We start from the raw sequence: 10,000 nt of genomic DNA on the forward strand, positions 1-10,000 counted from the left end.
GCGGTGGTCGCTCGACGACACGCCCACATGCACCCGCCAGTCATTTATGTGAGCGCTTCTAGTGGAGAGGGTAACGTCAATGTTAGACTCACCGTTTGGACCGCTGTATGTGAAGGGTTGGCCTTCCTTGTTGTTCACGATGATGTCACGGGACCCAATCATTTCCTCCATTGATTTGCGGCGATGCTCCGCTTCGGCGCCCCTCCCCACTAGATGCCGTCGTGGGCTATGCCATAGCGGCGAGTGGGCATTGACGTCTGCCCCGACAAAGATCCGTCGACCTTCTTCTGCTGCTTGCAGGCTATCCATGACTCTCTCCAGGTGGCAAAGGTGTCCGTCTATGGGGTGTGAGTACTGGAAGTATGCGGAGACAACCGCACACTCCCAGTTACCCACCCGCACAGCGGCGACTGCGCAGTGCTCGTTGGACAAGTGCGGCAAGGCCGCCACACTAAACCGCCGCGATGACACGTATATGGCCGCCATGGCCGAGCTCCCGCTTTGTATTAAGGCCAGCTCTGGCTGCGCCTGGGAGTATTGTTCTTGTACAAGAACAACATCCAGGCGCTGCTCTCTGGCAATGGCCGGCAATTCCTGAGTGGCAAGTCTTGAGCCGTTTAAGTTGAGTTGCCCGATCCTGAGCTCAGCCATAATTTGTGCTTGCGACGGCCCTTTCCTCGGCGTAGCGGCGCGCTGGACATGCTCTTGACGCCGTAGTGTGAGTGGCGGCGTCCGTGCGGCCAAACTTGTGGCAAGTCGCGCACTGGGCTGTAGGCGCCTGGCATTCTGCTTTCTGGTGCCCAGTGGCACCGCACTTGCCGCAGGTCGCCGCTGTGGCCCGGCAGTATTTTTCCGGGTGGCCGTATTGCTGACACTTGTTGCAGCATGTCACCTGGACGTGGTCCAGGGCTTCCACCGACTGCCACCCGATATACAGGTGGCCTTTGTTGACCAGTACATCACGCAAGGCGGGCGAGCACTCTATGACGACGGTGGTGGATCCAGCTCTGCGCCCTCGGCGCTTATACACTTTCCCCTCCTTAGCGACCCTCTCGAGCGACCATTCTGAAGAGGCCCGCAGATTCTGATCGTATAGGGCCGCGAGGACGTCGTTTTCTGCTGGATCCCCGTCGAGGTCTCTCAGGCAGACTCTAGGCGACCTCCTTGTAGGTTCCGTGACACGCAGCGTGGGTGGGACTGCGTTCCGCAGCCTTTCGGCCGCCAAAGGTGAGGTGGTCTGGACGACCACCCCTGCGTTTCCCACCTTGCGGACCCTTGCCACCTGGACGTTTATTTCCGCTGGCTTAATAGACCTCTTAAGCTCAGCCTTGGTTTCTTCCGCGGTCTTGATCTTTCCAGTCTGGTCTCCAGCCGGGTAAAATGCCAGGACAGGTCCACCCTGTCGGATGGGGACCGGTTCAGTCTTCCTGCCCAATCGTAGGGCCGAGGAATAGGAGACTGGTGCTGTCAGGGGAGCGTCTGCAGCGGGAGCCCCTGGTTTAACCTTATGTTGAGCCTCCTTTAATTGTGCCTCTCTCAGTTTGGCCTGCAGCAGCTGTGTCTCCATTTCGCTCAAGCGCAGGGTGAGCGCAGCGACCACCGCGAGGATTTCCTGGGCGCTGCTAGCAATCGTGTTTGTTGCCTCCTTGTTTAACCTTGAGGTATGGCCCGTAACAGCGGCCATCACCTGCTCCAGCTGACTGTGCACCCGGTCAAGCAGCTCCGCCTTGCTGGCCGAAGCCAGCGATTTAGAAGGGGCGTCATCATCGTCCGTCTCAGGCTCCGTAGTTTCTGGGTCCGGTCGTTCCCTGGGGTGACCCACATGCAGGCCCGCAAGGGGTGGCGCATGGGTCCGCGGCGACGCAGGCGCTGCAGCAGGAAGTGGTGGCGTCACGGTACGAGCCGGGCGACACAAACGAACAGCGTCCAGTGCCCGCCCTCGCTCTTCCGGAGAAGTCAAGGGGCGCTTGACGCCAGTCTTCCGCGCTGGTAATGGGGCATGGTGGGCACGCGGGCTCTTCTTCTTCTGGTGAGCAGCCGGGGTGAAGAAGTCTGACCCACTATCGTCTTCGCTTCGCGCCGATGCAAAACCCGAAGGAGGGGTCCGGGCCAGCGATGTCCGTGGCGCAAAGGGAGAGGCGGCCTGAGCCGCCTCTTCAGGGTCCATGATGGAGAACTCTAAGTGCGGGGCAGAGTTCGTGTATTGATCTTGCAAAAATCAGAAGTCCAGGTACACGTAACCGAACACGTGAAGACTGTGTGCAGTACGCGTAACGGTCCTATCCACTCTAGGACCCGACCGACTCAAGTCGGTCCGACCTACAGCAGTCTGTGCCCCACCGAGTGACAACTGACAGCTGTCGAGTGGCAGGTGTCAGCTATCAAAGTCAATGTGACAACGTCACTTGCCAAGCGCCGCAGCTTGACAGCTGTCGAGTGGCAGCCGTCAACTGTCAACGCGTCAATGTCACTTGCCTCGTGTACTTCCTAACCTACAAAACCACGTGCTCGCATGTGCGAAACACGTGGTGGCCTATTCTAACCTAAATCTAACCTACTCTAGTACACGGGAATGCCCTAAAAGAAACCTAATTAAAACAGCACAAATAAACACAAGTAAATAAAAGAGTAAACGTCTTTCCACAGTCTAAGAACGTGTGTGTAATTATTCTAAACTAACCTAACTTAACTAATGGAGTCCTGTCTCGTAATCCCTGCGCTCCCGAGGGATGAACGTCCAACCAGGGGGTAGGCGGCGTAATCACAGGCACACTAAGCACTTTCACTTTCACGTAATATTAAAATATCCGAGGAAATGAATTTTAAGAGATCAAAAATTCGCGGAGCTCGCGCAAACACGTCCGTTCGCCGCGAGGGACAGCGGGCATCTCGTTAATCCATTCATGCGCGTCACTAATTAGATGACGAGGCATTTGGCTACCTTAAGAGAGTCATAGTTACTCCCGCCGTTTACCCGCGCTTGCTTGAATCTCTTCACGTTGACATTCAGAGCACTGGGCAGAAATCACATTGCGTCAACACCCGCGAGGGCCATCGCAATGCTTTGTTTTAATTAGACAGTCGGATTCCCCTTGTCCGTGCCAGTTCTGAGCTGACCGTTGAACGGCGGTCGTACAGAACCGCGCCGGTCGCGCACGAGACGAAACCGACGCGGCCTTACGGCTAGGAAGATCCGCGGAAGGCCGGAACGCGGGTCCGGATTCCGCCCGAGCGCCCCGAGAGACGCACGAGCATCGACCAGGCCCGGCACCGGCCGCATCCGCTTCCCGTCCAAACCCGACACGCCCCGGTCCTCAGAGCCAATCCTTATTCCGAAGTTACGGATCCAATTTGCCGACTTCCCTTACCTACATTATTCTATCGACTAGAGGCTCTTCACCTTGGAGACCTGCTGCGGATATGGGTACGAACCGGCGCGACATCTCCACGTACATCCCTCACCTGAATTTTCAAGGTCCGCAGAGAGTATCCGGACACCGCCGCAAATGCGGTGCTCTTCGCGTTCCGAACCATATCTCCCTTCTATAGGATTCCATGGAACTCGAACGCTCAGGCAGAAAAGAAAACTCTTCCCGGACCCCTCGGCGGCGTCTTCAGGCCACTTTGGGTTACCCCGTCGAACGCTCGCTTTGAAACGAGGGAACGATTGTTGAAACGGTTCCGCTGCCGGGTTCCGGAATAGGAACCGGATTCCCTTTCGCTCAACGGGCGTTGTTTGTCACAAAAGAAAACACGCCGCATCGACATAAGATCTCTCCTTGAGCTTAGGATCGACTGACTCGCGAGCAACTACTGTTCACGCGAAACCCTTCTCCACGTCAGTCCTCCAGGGCCTCGCTGGAGTATTTGCTACTACCACCAAGATCTGCACCGACGGAGGCTCCAAGCGGGCTCACGCCCAGACCCTTCTGCGCTCTCCGCCGCGCACGTCCTACTCGTTACGGCATAATGACGCGCGTCCGAGGAGCGCGCGTCCCACTTGCCCGTAACGGTATTGTATAGGCAAAACGCTTCAGCGCCATCCATTTTCAGGGCTGGTTGCTTCGGCAGGTGAGTCGTTGCACACTCCTTAGCGGATTCCGACTTCCATGGCCACCGTCCTGCTGTCATGAGCGACCAACGCCTTTCATGGTGTCCCATGAGCGTTTTTTAGGCGCCTTAACACTACGTTTGGTTCATCCCACAGCGCCAGTTCTGCTTACCAAAATTGGCCCACTTGGCACCGTCATCAGATCTCCGGCTTCATCGTTCGAGTAAGCCGGAGCTCTCACCCATTTAAAGTTTGAGAATAGGTTGAGGTCGTTTCGGCCCCAATGCCTCTAATCATTCGCTTTACCGGATGGGACTGTCGCTGTCGACGCCAGCTATCCTGAGGGAAACTTCGGACGGAACCAGCTACTAGATGGTTCGATTAGTCTTTCGCCCCTATACCCAGTTCCGACGATCGATTTGCACGTCAGAATCGCTACGGTCCTCCATCAGGGTTTCCCCTGACTTCGACCTGACCAGGCATAGTTCACCATCTTTCGGGTCCCAGCATCTGTGCTCGGAGCGCGCCTGCATTCACGGATTGGAAACGAGACGCCTCGGGAGTGCGGGAGGCCGACCGGGACCGGCGCTCCATCCTCCCTACGTTCACTTTCGTTGCGCCTTTCAGTTTTGTGACAAAGACAACTCAATGACTCGCACACATGCTAGACTCCTTGGTCCGTGTTTCAAGACGGGTCCTGCGAGTGCCCGAAAATGACTCATCGCAGACTGAGACGCGCACGGTCCGAGACGTCACGGCTGCGACAGCAGCGGCGCCGCGTCGCGGTCCGCGCTCAGGCAGGACCGCGACCTTCAGTGTGTACGGCGCGAGCTTGCGTCGGGCCGGACGCGCGCGAGGCGCGTGCGCGGTTCACTTCTATACCGTCCGACAGCCGGCCGGCCACCGTCGCGGTCCAGCGGAGGGCGCGAGCCCGCCGCTGGGCGAATCGGACGGCGCTCAAGCCGACGTCGAACGGGTCGCGATGCATTACTGAGAGAGAAGTGCACGACGCCGACGGTACTGGACGGACGCGACCCGTGCCGCGCCGCGGCACCCGCGAGGGGGCACGCGCGCGACATCGAGGCGCGCGCCCGCGCGCCGTCGGATGTCGATGAATCTCTCCGTTCGTTCATTCGAGTTTCGCAGGTTTACCCCTGAACGGTTTCACGTACTCTTGAACTCTCTCTTCAAAGTTCTTTTCAACTTTCCCTCACGGTACTTGTTCGCTATCGGTCTCGCGGTAATATTTAGCCTTAGATGGAGTTTACCACCCACTTAGGGCTGCACTCTCAAGCAACCCGACTCTGAGGAGCGTCCCTCTCGCCGCCTCGCTCCGTCGCTACGGGCCTGGCACCCTCTACGGGAAAGCGGCCCCGTTCAAGACGAACTTTGACGGGAGCGGCGACGGCGAGATAGCGGAACCTCCCGAACACCACATCTCCCGCGACCGTTAAAGCCGCGCGATTCAGTGCTGGGCTGATTCGCGTTCGCTCGCCGCTACTGACGAAATCCTGGTTAGTTTCTTTTCCTCCGCTTACTAATATGCTTAAATTCGGCGGGTGATCCTCCCTGATCTGAGGCCAACGATAAAAGTGGAGGCAGACGCGATATCCGTCGGCTCGACGGCGCCGTTCGCGCACGCGAGCGCGCTCCCCCGCCGCGAGGCGAGAGGGGCGCGCCGCGAGAGCGCACGGCGCCGCCGCGCGAGTCCGGACGTCGAGTCCGCCTACGCGTGCGCGTCAGCGGCACGCACGTACACGTGCGCGCGTACGTCGCCACAGATTCACCGTAAACGGAAGGGTCGGTGGGACGAGCGCGCACGGACGCACGCACACGCACACACGTGTGATATTTTTGAGCGGACCTGCGGAGCGCGTGCGCCGCCGCCGATCGAGAGACACTCTCGTCGAACGGCGCACGCACGCACTGCACCGGACGCGCCACGTGTCGCACTGTGTGGACAGTGTGGTGTGTGTATTTATGCAGCCGGCCCTCAGACAGGAGTGGTCCTGGATGTTTCTCCACGGACCGAAATGTACGTTCGAAATGTCGATGTTCAAATGTGTCCTGCAGTTCACACTACGACGCGCAGTTAACTGCGTTCTTCATCGACCCGCGAGCCAAGTGATCCACCGTCCAGGGTAATGGTTTTCGTTTTCTCGTTTTTTGTTGTGCACATGCGTTGTCGTTTTGTTGGGTGGTACGAGTGAGCGAGTGAGTGAGTGAGTGAGTGAGTGAGTGAGGTTAGATCGGTGCGTCTCTGACAACACGAGCACGCGCAAACGCAAACATGTGCGTACGCGGTACGTTAATGATCCTTCCGCAGGTTCCCCTACGGAAACCTTGTTACGACTTTTACTTCCTCTAAATGATCAAGTTTGGTCAACTTCCCAGCAACGCCGACGGCCGTGAAGCCACCGCGTGTCGGTCCGAAGACCTCACTAAATCATTCAATCGGTAGTAGCGACGGGCGGTGTGTACAAAGGGCAGGGACTTAATCATCGCGGGCTTATGACCCGCGATTACTAGGAATTCCTCGTTTATGGGGGATAATTGCAAACCCCAATCCCCAGCACGAAGGAGTTTCAACGGGTTGCCCGGGCCTCTAGGCCAGGGAGAACATGCTGATTCCTTCAGTGTAGCGCGCGTGCGGCCCAGGACATCTAAGGGCATCACAGACCTGTTATTGCTCAATCTCGTGCGCCTCGAAGACGCCGGTCCCTCTAAGAAGAACTTTAATACGCCGCCAGTGAGTTGCGCGACCGGAGTCGCGCACACCTAAATGACGACGCCTATTTAGCAGGCTAGAGTCTCGTTCGTTACCGGAATTAACCAGACAAATCGCTCCACCAACTAAGAACGGCCATGCACCACCACCCACCGAATCAAGAAAGAGCTGTTAATCTGTCAATCCTTCCGGTGTCCGGGCCTGGTGAGATTTCCCGTGTTGAGTCAAATTAAGCCGCAGGCTCCACTCCTGGTGGTGCCCTTCCGTCAATTCCTTTAAGTTTCAGCTTTGCAACCATACTCCCCCCGGAGTCCAAAATCTTTGGTTTCCCGGAAGCTGCCCGCCGAGCCATTGTAGTAACGTCGGCGGATCGCTAGATGACATATTTACGGTTAGAACTAGGGCGGTATCTAATCGCCTTCGAACCTCTAACTTTCGTTCTTGATTGATGAAAACACCTTTGGCAAATGCTTTCGCTGATGTTCGTCTTGCGACGATCCAAGAATTTCACCTCTAACGTCGCAATACGAATGCCCCCAGTTATCCCTATTAATCATTACCTCGGAGTTCTGAAAACCAACAAAATAGAACCGAGATCATATTCTATTATTCCATGCACGAAATATTCAAGCGGCATTTTGAGCCCGCTTTGAGCACTCTAATTTGTTCAAAGTAAAATTGTCGGCCCATCTCGACACTCAACGAAGAGCACCGCGATAGGATTTTGATATTGAACCGTCGCGTTAACGACGGCTCACCGACGATATGCTCCGCAGACGTGTCAGTATCACCGCGGATGCGGTGCACCGACAGCGCGGCGCACAAATGCAACTACGAGCTTTTTAACCGCAACAATTTTAGTATACGCTATTGGAGCTGGAATTACCGCGGCTGCTGGCACCAGACTTGCCCTCCAATTGTTCCTCGTTAAAATATTTAAAGTGTACTCATTCCGATTACGAGGCCTCGTAAGAGTCCCGTATCGTTATTTTTCGTCACTACCTCCCCGTGCCGGGAGTGGGTAATTTGCGCGCCTGCTGCCTTCCTTGGATGTGGTAGCCGTTTCTCAGGCTCCCTCTCCGGAATCGAACCCTGATTCCCCGTTACCCGTGACAACCATGGTAGTCGCAGAAACTACCATCGAAAGTTGATAAGGCAGACATTTGAAAGATGCGTCGCCGGTACTGGACCGTGCGATCGGCAAAAGTTATCCAGATTCATCAAAATTAACGACTTCGGACGCGAGGCCCTCCGTCGATTGGTTTTGATCTAATAAAAGCACTCGTCCCATCACTGGTCAGAGTTCTGATTGCATGTATTAGCTCTAGAATTACCACAGTTATCCAAGTAACCGAGTAAGATCTAAGGAACCAAAACTGATATATTGAGCCATTCGCGGTATCGCCTTAATACGGCTTGCACTGAGACATGCATGGCTTAATCTTTGAGACAAGCATATAACTACTGGCAGGATCAACCAGGGAGCAGATATTGATATTATTATCTAAGCTCTCTTCCCCCCGCCACACGACCCACAAACACACACCCACACTTCGTCCCCAACCCGGAAGCTCGACGGACACACGTCGCACGCGACAGGCGGGGGAGTGGGTGGTGGTGTGCGTGCGTGGCAGAGGGCCTCTGAAGCACGTGATCGCGCCACGGCTCCGGCGAACGGAGCGCGGCGCGGTGCCCGACATTGTGCAAGAAGAGCGTACACGACGCAATCTCACAGGACACGTCCTCCGACCGCACAGAAAAGTATGCCATTAGACACTCTCGCAGTGCTGTCGTCGGGTCCCAAAGAAACTTGAACGTTCTATGAACGAGACGTACATACCACACACGGCGCTCCACTGCTAGAGTGAAGCCGTAAGTGTTTTAACAGTGACTCTGCGGAAAACCACACGTGGGTCGTCGCCCGGAGTGTGAGAGACCGTCATCCAGACTCTCTGATTGCTCAATCAAGTTGGGAGTACACATTGTTCCAGGGCGACACACGATGCCGCCCCGCACACAGTAAATCAAGCTACCGACACCGTGGTTTGTGAATTTCTCGCCGTACGACGATTATACATACTACACGGGGTGTGGAAAAGCGTCAAACGCGATTCCGTCGGTTGCAACGCCGTTGTTTTTTTTTTTTTTGAACGTACGCGCGCGCACGCACCACGTTGTACATTCGTATATATACATACGTACACACACATATAAATTAATATATTAACATGTACGTACGTACACGTATATATTCAATTCAAACGTATCGCAAAAACACGATAACGCGCGCACACGCACAACACGCGCCGTGTCACGTCGACACCCGAGAAGAAAAGCGAGCGCCACCAGACTCTCACACAATCACCTCAAACGTCGACGCGCCACGACCCTGTCATAGTAGTAAACGCGCTGACGGCGCAATCTGTGTACATGTGTATGTGTTATTTTGAACGAATCAAAAAATCGAGCCGTTCGTTTATTGTGTGTCCCGAAAACGGGCCGGAAAAACATTTTCGACTACGAAAATGACTCGGAGGGGGGGGGGGGGGGGGGGGGGGGGGGTGGGGGGCGGTCGCCGCCGCCGCGGTTTGGGGGGGTTTTGGCGGATGGGGAGGTGTTTCGTGAACAACTTTTTCTACACTTTCTACTCGACTAGTTGTTGTTGTTGTTGTTGTTGTTGTTGTTGTTGTTGTTGTTGTTGTTGTTGTTGTTTAGGGTATTTACATTTTTAACCGACTTCAAAAAAAAAAGGAGGAGGTTAAGGTTAACCCAAGTGTTCTTAGTTAGGTGAAATGAAAAAATAAAAAAAAAAAACCAACAACACTACCTGTGAGACGCTATATAGAGTCGAAGTGAAAAAAAACTTTTTTTTTTTTTTTTTACTATTGCAACATGTTATTGTAACGTGCAACCAACAAATATATCTATCGTAACTGAAAAGGTGTGAAATAAATAAATAAATTAAACAAATAAAAAAACCCGACTGCATAAATTATACAAAAACTGAAAAGAAAATAACAAGCTCAGTCCACGTGTGTAGAAAGCAATTAGAAAATTAGAAAATTAGAAAACAGTCGGGACCTATTATTATATTGAATAGAATGATGTTCGTCTACATTTTTTTACAGGTCCCGACTACTGTTTAAATAATTTATTTATTTACACTGTACGATATGTGAAAGCATGAAATCTAATTTTATGCAACTGGTTACGAAAATAAT

The 10,000-nt window shown here is 54.3% G+C and overlaps 2 non-coding genes and 1 pseudogene across 2 annotated transcripts; all 3 read right to left on the bottom strand.

The window, feature by feature from the left end:
- LOC128199085 (large subunit ribosomal RNA) overlaps positions 1-5,634 on the bottom strand; it is a 9,460-nt pseudogene extending 3,826 nt beyond the window's left edge.
- Positions 5,635-6,038: 404 nt separating this feature from the next.
- Positions 6,039-6,195, bottom strand: LOC128199122 (5.8S ribosomal RNA). Its single transcript, XR_008251799.1, has one exon. It is a non-coding gene; the product is annotated as a 5.8S ribosomal RNA (ribosomal RNA).
- Positions 6,196-6,360: 165 nt separating this feature from the next.
- LOC128199035 (small subunit ribosomal RNA) lies at positions 6,361-8,263 on the bottom strand. Its single transcript, XR_008251739.1, has one exon. It is a non-coding gene; the product is annotated as a small subunit ribosomal RNA (ribosomal RNA).
- Between the last annotated feature and the right edge of the window lie 1,737 nt (positions 8,264-10,000).

The sequence above is a fragment of the Bicyclus anynana genome, chromosome 18, assembly GCF_947172395.1.
Source record: "Bicyclus anynana chromosome 18, ilBicAnyn1.1, whole genome shotgun sequence".
In the NCBI taxonomy this organism is placed as follows: domain Eukaryota; kingdom Metazoa; phylum Arthropoda; class Insecta; order Lepidoptera; family Nymphalidae; genus Bicyclus; species Bicyclus anynana.